This window comes from Hippopotamus amphibius, chromosome 1 (genome assembly GCF_030028045.1).
Source record: "Hippopotamus amphibius kiboko isolate mHipAmp2 chromosome 1, mHipAmp2.hap2, whole genome shotgun sequence".
In the NCBI taxonomy this organism is placed as follows: domain Eukaryota; kingdom Metazoa; phylum Chordata; class Mammalia; order Artiodactyla; family Hippopotamidae; genus Hippopotamus; species Hippopotamus amphibius.
This window is the reverse complement of record NC_080186.1, coordinates 38,590,045-38,605,424: the sequence shown is the minus strand read 5'-3', so window position 1 is coordinate 38,605,424 and position 15,380 is coordinate 38,590,045. Positions and strand designations below refer to the sequence as shown.

Here is a 15,380-nt window from a genome sequence, read left to right as displayed (position 1 = left end):
TTAGAACGACACCAAGTGATTCTCTGTTGGCTTTGGAGTAGAAGTCTGAAATGAATTTCCCTGAACAGGACCATGATGTTGACAGGGTCACCCATCCAGGGATCTAGGAGAGGATCCCTCTCCTTGCCTTTTCCCACAGCTAGAGCTGCCATCCTTAGCTCCTGGGCCCTCCTTCATATCAAAACCAGCAGCATCTTCAAAGCGTTTCCCCTGCTTTGGTCTTCACATCGCCTTCTCTTCCATAAAGACCTTTGTGAGGACACAGGCTCACTCAGATAAAACAGGCTTGTTCCCCTCTTGCAGGGACTAGGACAAGGACACCTTGGGCAGTCATGACTCTACCTGCTAAGTCCCGTGTCACTGCCAATGCCCTGGGCCCTGATCTCTCCCATGTGTCTTGGGTCTACCTGTTTGTCACTCACGTGGCTTCCCCTCCTTCCCACTCCCTGGATACATTCACAATGTCACATGGAGTGTGTGTGTCTTCCCTTGAAAGGAGCTGGATGGAATGGAAGACTGAGAGAAGGGGAGGGAAGACAGAGGAGACCAGGAGGGGAGATGACACCTGCTCTGTGGGGCCATGTCCCCAGCAGAGCAATTAGGTTCCACGGACCCTGCAGCCTCTCACTCTAGGGTCCCTCATGCCCCACACCCTGTCTGTCACCTGAAGCTCTCATGGTAGCTGAGTGAGGAGAAAGGGCTCATCTCCAAAGGCTCAGAGGGAATAAACACACATGAGGCACCTGTCAGGAAAAGAGCCTCCCTGCTACTCCATGGTAGCTTCCCCTCAACATCTTTAGAAGGACCCAGCCAGGGCCCAACTGGTGCTGAGCAGTGAAGACTTAAGACTTGGTCTGGACAATTATGGTACCTACCAGGCACTGGTGGGGGACCTCAGAAGCCTAAGGTTACAGTAAGTACCTCTGAGTGACCAGGTAGGTTGTGGGTGGGCGGGAAGGGGGGAGAAGTGGGGTTGGGATCGGACCAGCACCTTGTAGGGGCAGTTGAGGGAGGGGAGGGGTTCCCATGCCCATAGGGGCCCACTCACAGTGAGGGGATCAACGGGGCACGAGGAGAGACATTTGGGGAATTGGGGGATTGCAGGGGAGCATGCCCAGCATTTCCCCTGCCTACTCAGACCGAGCGAGACTGCTGGGGTCCCAGGCCTAAACTTTCCTCCCTCCAAGGCCACCTGTGGCCATCTCAGCCCAAACCACACCCCGCCATTGGCTTTCTGGCCCCATGAGTCCCTTAACCGAAACCCAACCCCCACTCCAAGCCCTGCGCCTGCCTGAGCTGCACCCCCACCCACAGCCAAGGCCTTTTCTGGCCCATTTCCTTTTTCATATTGCATTTCTATTTCTATTTGAAATAGGAATATTTTCTTGTTGTAACAAGAACATATATTTTTATATTTATATTCATATTTTTTCCAATAAATTTTAATTTTTCTAGTTTTATTTTTTTCTTAGTTATTATTTTGCTCCTTTCTGTATGTTCCCTTTTTTTCTTTTTTTTAACCATGCCACAAGACATGTAGGATCTTGGTTCCCAGGCTGGGTGTCCTTTGGTGGGCGCGTGGAGTCCAAAATGCTGGATTAACAAAGAACCTCAGACTCCAAGGAATAATAATCTGAGTGAGCTCTACCAGAGGTCCTCATCTCAGCAGCAAGGCACTCCTCTACACAGCTGGCTGCAAACTGCAGTGCTCGATGCCTCAAGCCAAATAACCAGTAAGACAGGAACACAGACCCATCCATCAAAAAAATGAGACTACAAAAAAATATGGTACAGATAAGGAGCAAGGTAAAAACCTACAAGACCAAATAAATGAAGAGGAAATAAGCAACCTACCTGAAAAAGAATTTAGAGTAATGATAGTGAAGGTGATCCAATATCTCGGAAAGTGAATGGAGGCATGGATTGAGAAAATACAAGAAATGTTTAACAAGGACCTAAAAGCACTAAAGAACAAACAGTGATGAACAACACAGTAACTGAAATGAAAAATACACTACAAAGAATCCATAGCAGAATAACTGAGGCAGAAGAACAAGCAAGTGAGCTGGGAGATAGAAGAGTGTAAATAAGTGCTGAGGAGCAGAATAAAAGAGAAAGAATGAAAAGAACTGAGGATAGTTTTAGAGACCTCCGGGACAACATTAAACTCACCAACATTAGAATTTGCGGGGTCCCAAAAGAAGACGAGAAAGAGAAAGAGTCTGAGAAGATATTTGAAGAGATTAGAGTCAAAAACTTCCCTAACATGGGAAAGGAGATAGCCACCCAACTCCAAGAAGCACAGAGGGTCCCATACAGGATAAACTCTAGGAGAAACATACCAAGACACATCTTAATAAAACTAAGAAAAATTAAATTCAAAGAAATATTATTAAAAGCAGCAACGGAAAAGCAACAAATAACGTACAAGGGAATCCCCATAAGGTTACTAGCTGGTTTTTCAGCAGAAACTCTGCAGACCAGAAGGGAGAGGCAGGATATGTATAAGTGATGAAAGGGAAAACCCTACAACCAAGATTACTCTACCCCGCAAGGATCTCATTCAGGTTTGATGGAGAAATCAAAAGCTTTAGAGACAAGCAAAAGCTAAGAGAATTCAGCACCACCAAACCAGCTTCACAACAAATGCTAAAGAACTTCTCTAGGCAGGAAACACAAGAGAAGAAAGACACCCACAAAAGCAAACCCAAAACAATTAAGAAAATGATAATACGAACATACATATCGATAATTACCTTGAGTGTCAATGGATTAAATGCTCCAACCAAAAGACACAGACTGGCTGAATGGGTACAAAAACAAGACCTATATATCTGCTGTCTAAAAGAGAGCCACTTCAGACCTAGGGACACATACAGACTGAAAGGAAGGGGATGGGAAAAGATATTCCATGCAAATGGAAATGAAAAGAAAGCTGAAGTAGCAATACTCGTATCAGATAAAATAGACTTTAAAATAAAGACTGTTATAAGAGATAAGGAGGGTCACTGCATAATGATCAAGGGATCAATCCAAGAAGAAGATATAACAATTATACATATTTATGCACCCAACATAGGAGCAACTCAATACATAAGGCAAATGTTAACAGCCATAAAAGGGGAAATCAACAGTGACACAATAATATGGGGGACTTTAACACCCTGCTTACACCAGTGAGCATCCAGACAGAAAAGAAATGAGGAAACACGAGCTTGAAATGAAACACTAGACCAGATAGATTGGATGGATATTTATAGGACATTCCACATGAAAGCAGCAGAATACACTTTCTTCTCAAGTGCACACAAACCATTCTGCAGTTTAGATCACATCTTGGGTCACAAATCAAGCCTAGGAAAAATTTAAGAAAATTGAAATCACATCAAGCATCTTTTCTGACCACAATGTTATGAGATTAGAAATCAATTACAGGAAAAAAGGACTGTAAAAACCACAAATACATGGAGACTAAACAATAGGCTACTACATAACCAAGAGATCACGGAAGAAATCAAAGAGTAAATTTAAAAAATACATAGAAACAGGGGGCTTCCCTGGTGGCACAGTGCTTAAGAATTCACCTGCCAATGCAGGGGACACTGGTTCGAGCCCTGGTCGGGGAAGATCCCACATGCCATGGAGCAACTAAGCCCATGTGTCACAATTATTGAGCCCATGTGCCACAACTACTGAAGACCACAGGCCTAGAAGCCATGCTCCGCAATAAGAGAAGCCACAGCAATCAGAAGCCTGTGCACCACAATGGAGAGTAGCCTCTGCTAGCCACAACTAGAGGAAGCCCACGTGCAGCAATGAAGACCCAATGCAGCCAAAAATAAATAAATAAATAAATAAATAAATAAATAAATAAATAAATCTCTTTAAAAATACCGAGAAACAAATGACAACAAAAATGACGACCCAAAACCTATGGGACGCCGCAAAAACAGTTCGAAGAGGGAAGTTTATAGCAATTCAATCTCACCTCAAGAAACAAGAAAAGTCTCAAATAAACATTTGAAACTTACACCTCAAGCAACTAGAAGAAGAACAAAGAAAATGAAATAGAAATGATGAACTTTTAGTTCTATTGATCTTTGCAATTGTTTTCTTTGTTTCTCTTTCATTTATATCTGCTCTGATATGTATGATTTCTTTCCTTCTACTAACTTTGGATTTTCTTTGTTCTTCTTTCTCTAGTTTCTTTAGGTCTAAAGTTAGGTTGTTTATTTGGGAGTTTTCTTGTTTCTTGATGTAGGATTATATTGCTATAAACTTTCCTCTTTGAATTGCTTTTGCTGCATCCCATAGGTTTTGGGTCATTATTCTTTTTCATTGTCATTAACTCTGTGATTGGTGATGACTTAGAGGAGTGGGATAGAGAGGGTGGGAAGAAGTCGTGGGAGGGAGTGGAGATTGGGATATATGTATAAATACAGCTGATTCGCTTTATTGTACAGCAGAACCTGGCACAATAGTGTAGAGCAATTTTACTCCAATAAAGAGCTGAAAAGAAAACCTAAAAATTGGTTTTTGAGAAGATAAACAAAGTTGGTCAACCTTTAGCCAGAATGATCAAGAAAAAAAAAGGAAGAGTATTCAAATTAATGAAATTAGAAATGAAAAAGGAGAAATTAGGACTGACACTGTGGAAATACAAAGGATCATAAGAGACTACTGCAAGCAGCTATATGCCAATAAAATGGACAACCTGGAAGAAATGAACAAATTCTTGGAAAGGTACAACTTTCCAAAACTGAACCAGGAAGAATTAGAAAATATAAACAGACCAATCACAAGTAATGAAAATGAAACTGTGATTTCAAATCTTCCAACAAACAAACGTCCAGGACCAGACGGCATCACCAGTGAATTCTATCAAACATTTAGGGGCGAGCTAACATCTATGTTTGTCAAACTCTTCCAAACACATTACAGAGGGAGGGACACTCCCAAACTCATGTTACAGGGCCACCATCACCCTGATACCAAAACCAGACAAAGATAATACAAAAGAATAGAAAGAAAATTACAGACCCATATCACTGATGAACATAGACGCGAAAAATCCTCAACCAAACACTAGCAAACAGAATCCAACAAGACAGTGAAAGGATCATACACCACGATCAAGTGGGATTCATCCCAGGGATGCAAGGATTCTTCAATACAAATGAATCAATCAGTGTGATACACCACACCAATAAACTGAACAATAAAAACCATATGATCCTCTCAATAGATGCAGAAAAAGCTTTTGACAAAATTCAACACCCATTTATGATAAAGAGTCTCCAGAACGTGGGCATAGAGGGAACCTACCGCAACATAATAAAGCCTATATACAACAAACCCACAGCAAACATCATTCTCAATGGTGAAAAACTGAGAGCATTTCCTCTGAGGTCAGGAAGAAGACAAGGATGTCCACTCTCTCCAATATTATTCAACATAGCTTTGGAAGTCCTAGTCCTGGCAATCAAAGAAGAAAAAGACATAAAAGACTACAAATTAGGAAAGAGGAAGTGAAACAATCATTGTTTGCATGACATGATACTACACATAGAAAATCCTAAAAATACCACCAGAAAAATGCTAGAGTTCATCAATGAATCTGGTAAGGTTGCAGGATACAAAACTAATGCACAGAAATCTCCTGCATTTCTATACACTAACAATGAAAGATCAGAAAGAGACATTAAGGAAACCATCCCATTTCCTATTGCAACGAAAGAATAAAATACCTAGAAATATACCTACCTAAGCAGGCAAAAGACCTGTATTCAGAAAACTATACAACACGGATGAGAGAAATCAAAGATGCAACAAACAGATGGAGACGTACGCCATGTTCTTGGATTGGAAGAACCAATATTGTGAAAATGACTATACTCCCTAAAGCAATCTACAGATTCAGTGCAATCCCTATCAAATTATCAATGGCATGTTTCACAGAATTAGGACAAAAAGTTTTACAATTTCTATGGAAACACGAAAGACCCCAAATGGCCAGAGAAATCTTGACAAAGAAATGTGGAGCTGGAGGAATCAGGCTCCCTAACTTCACACTATACTACAAAGCTATAGTCATCAAGACAGTATGGAACTGGTGCAGAAATAGAAACAGAGATCTACGGTACAGGATAGAAAGTCAAGAGATAAACCCACGCATCTATGGTCACCTAATCTACGATAAAGGAGGCAAGAATAAACGCTGGAGAAAACACAGTCTTTCCAATAAGTGGTGCTGGGAAAACTGGACAGCTACTTGTAAAAGAATGAAATTAGAACACTCAACACCATACACAAAAATAAACTCAGAATAGATTAAAGACTTAAAGGTAAGACTGGACACTATAAAACTCTTAGAGGAAAACATAAGGAAAACACTCTATTCTGTGACATAAATCACAGCAAGACTTTTGACCCACCACCTAGAGTCAAGAATATAAAACCAAAGTAAACAAATGGGACCTAATACATCTTAAAAGCTTTTGCACAGCAAAGGAAACCATAAACAAGATGAAAAGACAACCCCCAGAATGGGAGAAAATATTTGCTAATGAAGCAACTGACAAAGATGAATCTCCAAAATATGCAACTGGCTCAGGCGGCTCAGCATCTCCAAAGGCTCAGAGGGAGGAAGCTCACACCGGGCACCTGTCGGGGAAGGAGGTTCCCTGCTATTCCATGGTATCTTCCTCACTATATCTTTAGAAGAGCCCAGCCAGAGCCCATCCTGTGCTGAGCAGGAAAGACTGACAGACTTGGTCTGGCACGAGGGCCTCGGGGACCAAATCCTTCACCCCAAATGAGATTTGAGAAGAGCCCAACCTGGCCATGTCACCAGCCCCCTGACAGCCTTTCCTCACACTCAGGGCCTGCAGGCTCCTCAGAGGCCACAGATGGGAAGCTGTGCAGGAGGGTCTCGGAGGAACCAGCTGGGCACGAGGCTTGGCTGCTGGGACAGGATGGCAGACCCGAAGCTGGGATCAGCAGGTTGCACCACCCCACAGGAGAGCCTCGTACCGTCCTGGGCATGTCTGCCTGGGGACCTCAGCAAGGAGGGGCTTCTTCAACCCTGCCACTCCTGGAGACCACAGGGGGACTGGTCCTCCTGACCCTGGGCCCTGACCAGCACCAGGCCCCTTGCACTCCTCCACCAGCCTCTCTGCACCCAGTGCTGCTCTCTTGCTGCTTCTGCACAAGAGGTCTTCCTCCCATCCCACCCCTGTCCTTCCTAAGCGCAGGGCCCCGGATGCCAGAGGAGACCTCCTTTCAGCTCTGTGCTGGGCTGCAATGCCGCCATATGCCTCCTGGAGGGGCATCTCCCCCTGCCACTGCCTGCAGCCAGGACTAGGCACCAGCCCTCCCCTCACCCCGGATCCTAGGTCACTGGAGTAGTTCATTGTGTTCCAAGAAGGGGCCAGGTGGACACTCTGCTTGACCTGGGGTGGGGCAGGAGAGGTAGCTGGGAGTGTCCTGGACAGGAAGCTTGGCAGGTCCCCTGGCGTCAGGTGGTGCACAAGGGCTCTGGCTGGTCACTCTCAGAGCATGGGATGATGGGAACTTGGTCTTCTGGGTGGCCAGCCATGGGTGGGAACTCTAACCACAGGTTGTGACAGGAGCTGAAGAGAGTGACTGAGAAGAGACCCTCCCTGCTCCAGGCAGTAGGAAAGACCCCAGCTGTGTCCACACTCCTGTGCACACCCCAGGACACATACAGACACCACCCCTGTGCAGCCTCACCTGCGTGTGCCCCTCGAACACTCCACACTCTGCTCACACACACGTACACACTCCCTGGATGCTGGGAGGCGGCAGGTCTGTTGTGCAAGCTGGTAGGATTAAGTGGAATTCCCCTTCGGTGCCCGCTGGACCCAGCTCCCCGCTCACATGCAGCCTCCCCCTTCCCTCTGGCTCCAGAGCGCCCACGTGTCCTCAGAGAGAGAGGCAGTTCTGCCCATGGAGCCTTAGTCCAAAGAGGCCAGAGTCAGGCCTCAGCTCAAGCTCCTTGTTGATGAGCACCTGGGCAGGTTCCTTCGCTTAGTATTGAAGCGGGATAACAGCCTCCTCCGTCCTGCCTCACTGGCCTCCTGAGGATCCAGACATCAGGGAAGTAGACACAGCTTAGACTCGATGCCACCCATGGGCCACACACGGTTATGACCCTGCGCTCTGCACCCTGGTGCTGCCTATTGAAACCATTTCTTCACTTGTGCAGAGAAAGGTCTGTCCAGGGCCAGGACAGAGGGAAAGTGGGTGGCATGGGGGACACTCTGCCTGAGGCCCGGGCATCCCAGTCTCAGGTGAGCAAGGAGATCTGTGTCTTGACAGGGCTTTGCAGGAGGGAGCATGTGGCCCTGGCCAAGCTTCCAAGGCTGTGACCTTCTTCCCAGAGGGGAGGCATCACTAGCAGGAAGGATGTGTCTCCAGGTGGTGTATCCCCAGGGCAACAGAAACACGTCCTCAAGTCCCAGGGCTACAATTCCCCTCTCTTGCCCCTCCCCCAAGCATCCAGTGTGCTCCCTTCCACAGTTGTCCATTTCCTGGATTGGAGCCCACTAATGGCCTTAGACTTGAACCCTAGAGGTGTCTGTGCCCCCAGCCCTCAGGTAGCTGCTACAGGGACTACTGGGGAAGGAGCACTAATTCTCCACATGGCCCCAGCCTGAGTCCCTCTCCAAAAGTCCCCCTTTGCACTTTCATACCTCTCCCTGCCTCAAGGCCTGATTCAGGCACCACCTCTTCCAGGAAGCCACCCTCTAATGCCATTCTGCCACCTTCCCCAGCAAAACCCCACATGTCCAGTGCACCGGGTCACTGTGACACAGATGGTGACAATGGCAGGAGTGCCACAGAGACCTGTCTCAGGAAGGGCAGAAGATACAACCATAAAACCATCCTCCATATTCCTTGACCTCAGCAGTGGTTACCAGGGATGAAAAATTCATTGTCTTGTGTATTGTTGGTTTAAGCGTCTTGTCCTTATGTCTGTTACATTCCAAACACATACATGAAAAGTTAAACAAAGAATCAGATCTCCATGAAGGGCAAGCCCCGAAAGCCATCTCTCCATCACATGGAGTGAGCGAGTGCCTGGTCATAACCGCCAGTCCCAAGGCACAGCTTCCACTGCCAATGCTGTATAAATTTTAGGAAAAGGGACAATTATGGGTCATAACTGGAGCATCTAGAAGCCCGTAGGTGTTCACCATATGTTTGCTGAATGAATGAGTGAGCTCTGGGACACGTGCATAATAAGCATTTAGAGACACACTTGTTTACATGGTGCTGCCTTGGAGGTGACTATCTGTGCAGGTGCCTACTCCCCTTCTAACCCACAAATCTGCGGAAGACAGGGGAACACAGCTACTCTACAGCCCGGCTTGGAGAGGGCAGCGCCCAGGGAGAGGCCACAGCCTGGGCTGGCTGGGGCCCTACTCTCAGCAGAGCTACTTCCCAGAGCCTGAGCCCAGTGGCTTCAGGCGGAGGTGGATGCCATTCTTGGAGCGCAGGATCAGCTGGGGTAACAGGATGGGTGGCCTCTAGGGGTCCGCGGCAAACTCAAAACACAGCAAGCAGAGGGCTGTGACCGCCTTCACCTCGTGCATGGCAAAGTGCTGCCCCATGCAGTTCCTGTGAGGAGCCGCACAAAATGACATCAGGCTATTGGGTGTCCAGACTGATGAAAACCAGTGCTCCCAGTGGCCCACAGAAACCAGGAACTCTTTTTGGATGGATAACTGGCTGATCGATTGACTGACCTGGGCCTAAGAAAGAGATGTTGGGAGCATGGTGAGGGTCCCAGACTAGGTAGGTTCATATTGTGGGTTGTGGCTTAGGGGTCTCTCGTGGAATGATGCACCCACCCCAACTGCCATGGACGAGAACATGCTAATGGCTGGAACTTCCCCCACATCAGGGTCACTATGCACCCAGCATGGTCCCCCTCATCCCACAGTTCCCCCAAATGATGCCTCCCCCACGACATCTTCCATCCTCAACTCCCAAGTCCAGAGGACCAGGGATGTTAGGCTTTCCTTACCTGGGAACAGCAGAGGAGGGAATGAAAGCAAAAGGGTGGTGTCTGGTCATATTCTCAGGGGAAAAGCACAGGGGGTCGAAGACCTAAGGGGACAGGCCTGGCTTAACTACCTGTCAGGTCCTAGGGCAGGCTGACCCTGCAGCTGCCCACCTCATCTGACCTCTGGGGCCCTGGGATGGCGTTCCTCAGGGTCGGGCCACACTGCACTGTTCCTGTGGAGGGCATAGATGTGCAGAGAAATCAGGCTGCCTGTGGGAGGAGCAGAGGCCTGGTGACCAGGTGGTCCTGGGGCAGCCAGGCCCACCTCCTCACAGGCCAGAATCTCCTAGCATCCCCCTAACTGGGCACCAGCCCCTCCCTGAGCACTGCCAGTGCCAGAGGGTTCATGACCACCCTCAACGCAGCAACGTGATTTTGAGCGTCCTCACACCTACTTCCTGTAGCCCCAGCACGGAGCACAGCACCTGACACAGACATTTGTAGAAAGGAAAAGGGAGAGAGGACTGAACCACCACACTATGAGGTAGAAGAAGAAGGGCTATTACACACTTTCTGCTTTCCATTAACCGACCCTCAAGGGAAGTGGTTATTCACAATTTTATGCAATCAGTAGTAGTAGCCACCATTCATTGATGCTCACTGTGCATCAGATCCAGAGTTAAACACTCCTTAAAGCTGCCACACCCAGTTGCACAGGTTGCACAGTGCACAGCATCATAGTCTAAGTGAATGACGCCTCCTGAAGTTGTTCACGGCACATCCTGCATGGTGGGACATGACAGCCCTGGCGAATACTGTCTCTAATCCTGAGAACAACCCTGTAAGGCAGGGACTCTTCTCAACCCAGTTTACAGGAAAGAGAGCAGTTCTCAGAGGTAGAAGTATTTACCCATACATTGTGGAGCTAGGACTTGGACAAAGGCCAAACACAAAGCCTGGCCTCTTCCCCACTGGTGCAGGGGGACAGAGAGCACCCGCAAGGACTCTGGTTCCACCCTGAAATCCACCCCACCCACCTGCAGGTAGAGAGTGACCATCCTCAAAGTTGACAGGCTTGCTGAGCTGGAGGTACACCTGGGGCACAGGCGGGTAGAGCCGGAAGCTCTCCTTGATGCACATGGTCAGGTAGGTCATCTTCCCTACATCATCCTTGCTGGCAACACAGCCAGGCCTTTCTGGGCTGGGGAGCATCAGGTCCTGAGGGAAGGCAGGCCCAGCCCCAGCTCCTCCCTTCACCACCATCCCACACCTGAGAGCCAGAGGGACACGAGTGCTCCAGCTGCTCAGGCCAGACTGGTCATGGGGTGGCCACTCAGATCCAGGATTCTGGCTTTACTTTTCTCCCTCCATCCCTCCCTCATCTTCACTGCTAGGAAGGGAGAGTGCAGAATCCTAGGCGTGTATGTACACCAGGCCATCAAAGACAAGGTCACTCCTGTTTCTCTGGGCCTCACAGAAACCCCAGGAGGGACAGTGTCTTGGTTCTGCTTGGTTTCCCTGCGAAGCTGGCATCAAAAGGAACAGGGGCTGATATATGAGGGTAAGTCAAAAGTTATCCACACTCTGGATGTAGAATTTATTTTAATTACATTTTAGAAAAGACAAATACATCATTTTTCAACATAATCTCCTTGCCTGTCAAGACACTTTGTCCATTTGTCTCAAGCTTTTGTATTCCCTCATTTAAAGATGTTTTAGGCCGGGCGCTGGGTCATGAATGCCCCACTCTCTTCACGTCTTCATCAGAAGTGAATCTTCGTCCTCGTAGGGCTGCTTTCAGGGGACCAAACAGGTGAAAGTCTGATGGAGCAAGATCAGGACTATAGGGAGGGTGATTTAACACTTCAAAATGACGTTTTTGCAGAGTGTCGACAGTATGGGCAGAAGTGTGCAGACGTGCACTGTCGTGGACGATCACAACGCCCTTAGATAACAGTCCTCTGCGTTTAATCTGAAGTTCAGGCTTCAGCTCCTCAATAAGCATCTCACTGTAACAAGCACCACTGATCGTGGAACATTTTTCCTGATGAAGTTCCAATACTGGCCCTTGAGAATCCCAGAAAACTGTAATCATCAATTTTCCAGCTGATGGTTGACTTTTGAACTTTTTCTTGGTCGGTGATTGAGGATGTTTCCATTCCATACTCTGCCGTTTACTCTCAGGCTCATAGTGAAGAATCCATGTCTCATCACCAGTAATGATTCTCTTTAAGAAAGTTTCACCTTGCTTAGCAGATTGGTCCACATTTTGTTTGCAGACACCCAAATGCTTCTGTTCATGCTCTTTTGTGAGTTGTTTTGGTACCCGTCTCCCACACACTTTTCGAAACCTGTCTAGCGTGGATTACTTTGTTTTGAAGTGTTAAAACGTTCTCCCTATAGTCCTCATCTTGCTCCATCAGACTTTCACCTCTTTGGTCCCCGAAAAGAGCCCTAAGGAGGACGAAAGTTTTGCATAAGAAGTGCCACCAGTGCATTCGTGGCGCAGAGCTCAGCCTAAAACACGTTTTAATGAGAGAATACAAAAGCTTGTTGACAGATGGACAAGTGTACTGAAAAGCAAGGCGATTATGTTGGAAAATGATGCATCTGCCTTTTCTAAAAGTTAATTAAAATAAATTCTACAGTCAGAGTGCGGATAATTTTTGACTCACACTCAGTACACTGGTCGAATGTAGAAAGAAATGCATAAACAATGCCAAGCTGGGAGGAGGGTGAGTGATTTTGTATATATAGGAATCTATTGTCACTAGGAAGCTCAGACCCAAATGTGGTCCAACTATAACTACTGTGCAACACCTTATTACAGAGCCCCCAACTCTAGGGTTTATTCCCCCATCCTCATTGGTCACTGGAGTTCTACATTTCATTGAATGTGTCCTTCACGTTGCTTCAGCTTTGAGACAGAATGAATGAAACGAAAATTAAAGAAAGGTTTCAACTCCCTGCCTCCAGGCTGTGTTCACGTTGTTGCCCACCTGGGGTGCCCAGCTCTCTCCCTTTGCTTGTCTGACTGTCACGCCTCCTTAGGAAGCCAACTCAGGCCCACCCCTTTTGACTCCTCTGCTCTCACCACAGGGCCACTCACTCCTACCCCATTCTGTGGTTTCCTCTAGCTTTTTGGTTCCGTGAGTTTGTCCTTCTAAAAACTCACCAAGGGCAGTAACTTGGCTCCACCCCCTCCGCACCTGCAACCCTAACAGCACCTGGCACAGGGCCAGACACCCTGGGAGGTTTCCATGGCCCGACCAGTAAAACCACATCCTCTGTATCTCAGGTCCTGCAATTCTCAGCCAGTCCCCCTCAGTGAAGCTAAAGTTTCCCCCCTCGACTGAGCATTTTCTATGCCCCTGCTGTGTGCCTATCCCTGTGCTGGAGGGAACACAGGAGCCTAGAGAGAAAGGTGACAGGACTCCAAGGCCTGAGGGGAGGAGGCCGGGAGAGGGGGCTGCACAGGGTACAGACGGGAGAGGGGCCCGAGGGAGACACCTAGAGATCATTCTGCAGAGAGAGGTGAGCGTCAGCCTGTGTCCTGTTAGTGAGTTCAAGCTGGAACCGAAAAACAGAAAACAATACAAGTTTTTAAGTGATGGAGTTGGGGAAACAGCCTTTTCTCCTTCATCAGAAGAGTCTAGAGGCTGCACACGGCCATCCAAAGGCAGGTGGGAGGGAATCCACTGCCCTGGCCACCCCAGCTCTGTGCACCCTCAGGTTCCAAATCTTTGTCTCCCAGTGCCCCCTGCTCTACCCAGGAACCCAGAAGGGTAGTCAGGTTCTGCCAGCAGAGGGACCCAGCACACAAGGCAGCCTTCTGCAGCTAAGCTTAGGATGGGCAGTTGGGGGCCAGGTGTTCCGGGGGATGGAATAACCATGCAAGTGGGCGCTGCGCAGGGAGGGATGGAGCAGGGAAGGCTCCTGCTCACCCAGCACCATGGGCAGGGAAGGCAGGTGCCCACTCACCAGTGCACTGGAGGAAGAAGTCACACACATCCGGGGCCTTGGGGTCTGCAGGAGACAGAGAAGCTCAGGTCAAGTGGGCACTGGGGAGTCCTGGAGGATGCTTGGTGATGAATAGGGTGGGGACCTCAGCTGCCCAGACATAGGGCACAGGGCCAGGTCCCCTCCCCACATGGTGGCCTGAGCCCTGTGCTCTCAGGAAGCTCCACCTTCTCCCAGGAGCTCTCACCTCCTCGACTGTACACAGCTTTGCCTAGTCAGGGTCATAGATGTTCAGGAAGCCAAGGACCTGTCCCAACCAGAGTGGGCGGGCGAAGGGGAACTGGTGGGACCAGGACACCACCTTGCCCAGGCTTCCTGTCTGCTGGACCTGAAATGGCAACAGGAGGCCAGGCCACTCAGCAACCCAGTGTCACCAGCCAGGCCGGTAGGGAAGACAGGAGGCTGTCCAGGAAGGCCCAGTCAATGCCCCGCCCTCCTCCTGCACCCCCTCTCCCAGTCAGTCACCCAGTCCTACGCATCTCTGGGCTCAGTCCCCTCTCCCGTCGCATGGCCACTGCTCTAGGTCAAGCCACCCTCTTATTGCCCCTGGGTGAGCTCAGCAACTCCAAACTAGCCAGCCTACATCTATCTGGTGCCTGTCACCAACCCTCTATCTGCATTACAGCCAGAAAGAGATTTCATTTCAGCATCAAAGTTTTTCACTTGAAAGAGAATTCCAGCTTGTTATTTAATACAGGAACCACCTCCATTCCTCTCCTGTTGTCATGAGGCACATTTTTTATTGAGGTCCCACAATGTGCAGATCCCCACCTTAGGACAATGAGATGAACATGGTGCTGTCCTTTCATTCTAGGCGGGGAAGACATAATAAACAAGTAAGCAACGAAGTAAAATGTTTGCTGGCAGTTGTAAAATGTTTGCTAAGAAGGAATTAAACACAGCCCTGGGAGAGAGACTACCAGGGAGGCCCTGCTGAGATAGTGTCACCCAGGATGGACTCTCGTTGAGAGGACACTCAAGGTCAAGCTGGAAGGAGAATAAGGAGCTGACCATGTGAAGAGTAAGGGAAGAGACTCCAGGCAGAGGGAACAGCAAACACAGAGTGTCTAGAGTAGGAAAAAGTGTGGTGTATCCCCGGAGTTGCCACCAGGGGGAACAGTGGCCTGAGATAAGGTTGGCAAGGTAATCAGGAGGCTGGTGTGTGCTCTAGGACAGAGGATTGAAAGGCTGAGGGACGTCACAGAGAAAGCACTTAGCACAATGCCAGCACACAGCAAGTAGCTACAAAATGAGTGAGGGTCAGGTAGTAGCAAACTTGGAGCTGGAAATTTAAGGCAATGGTCTTAACTCTGACATGTACTTGCTTTGT

The 15,380-nt window shown here is 48.2% G+C and overlaps 1 pseudogene; it reads right to left on the bottom strand.

The window, feature by feature from the left end:
* Nucleotides 1–9,458: 9,458 nt before the first annotated feature.
* On the bottom strand, nucleotides 9,459–14,559 carry LOC130857338 (cytochrome P450 4B1-like; annotated as a pseudogene).
* Nucleotides 14,560–15,380: the final 821 nt, after the last annotated feature.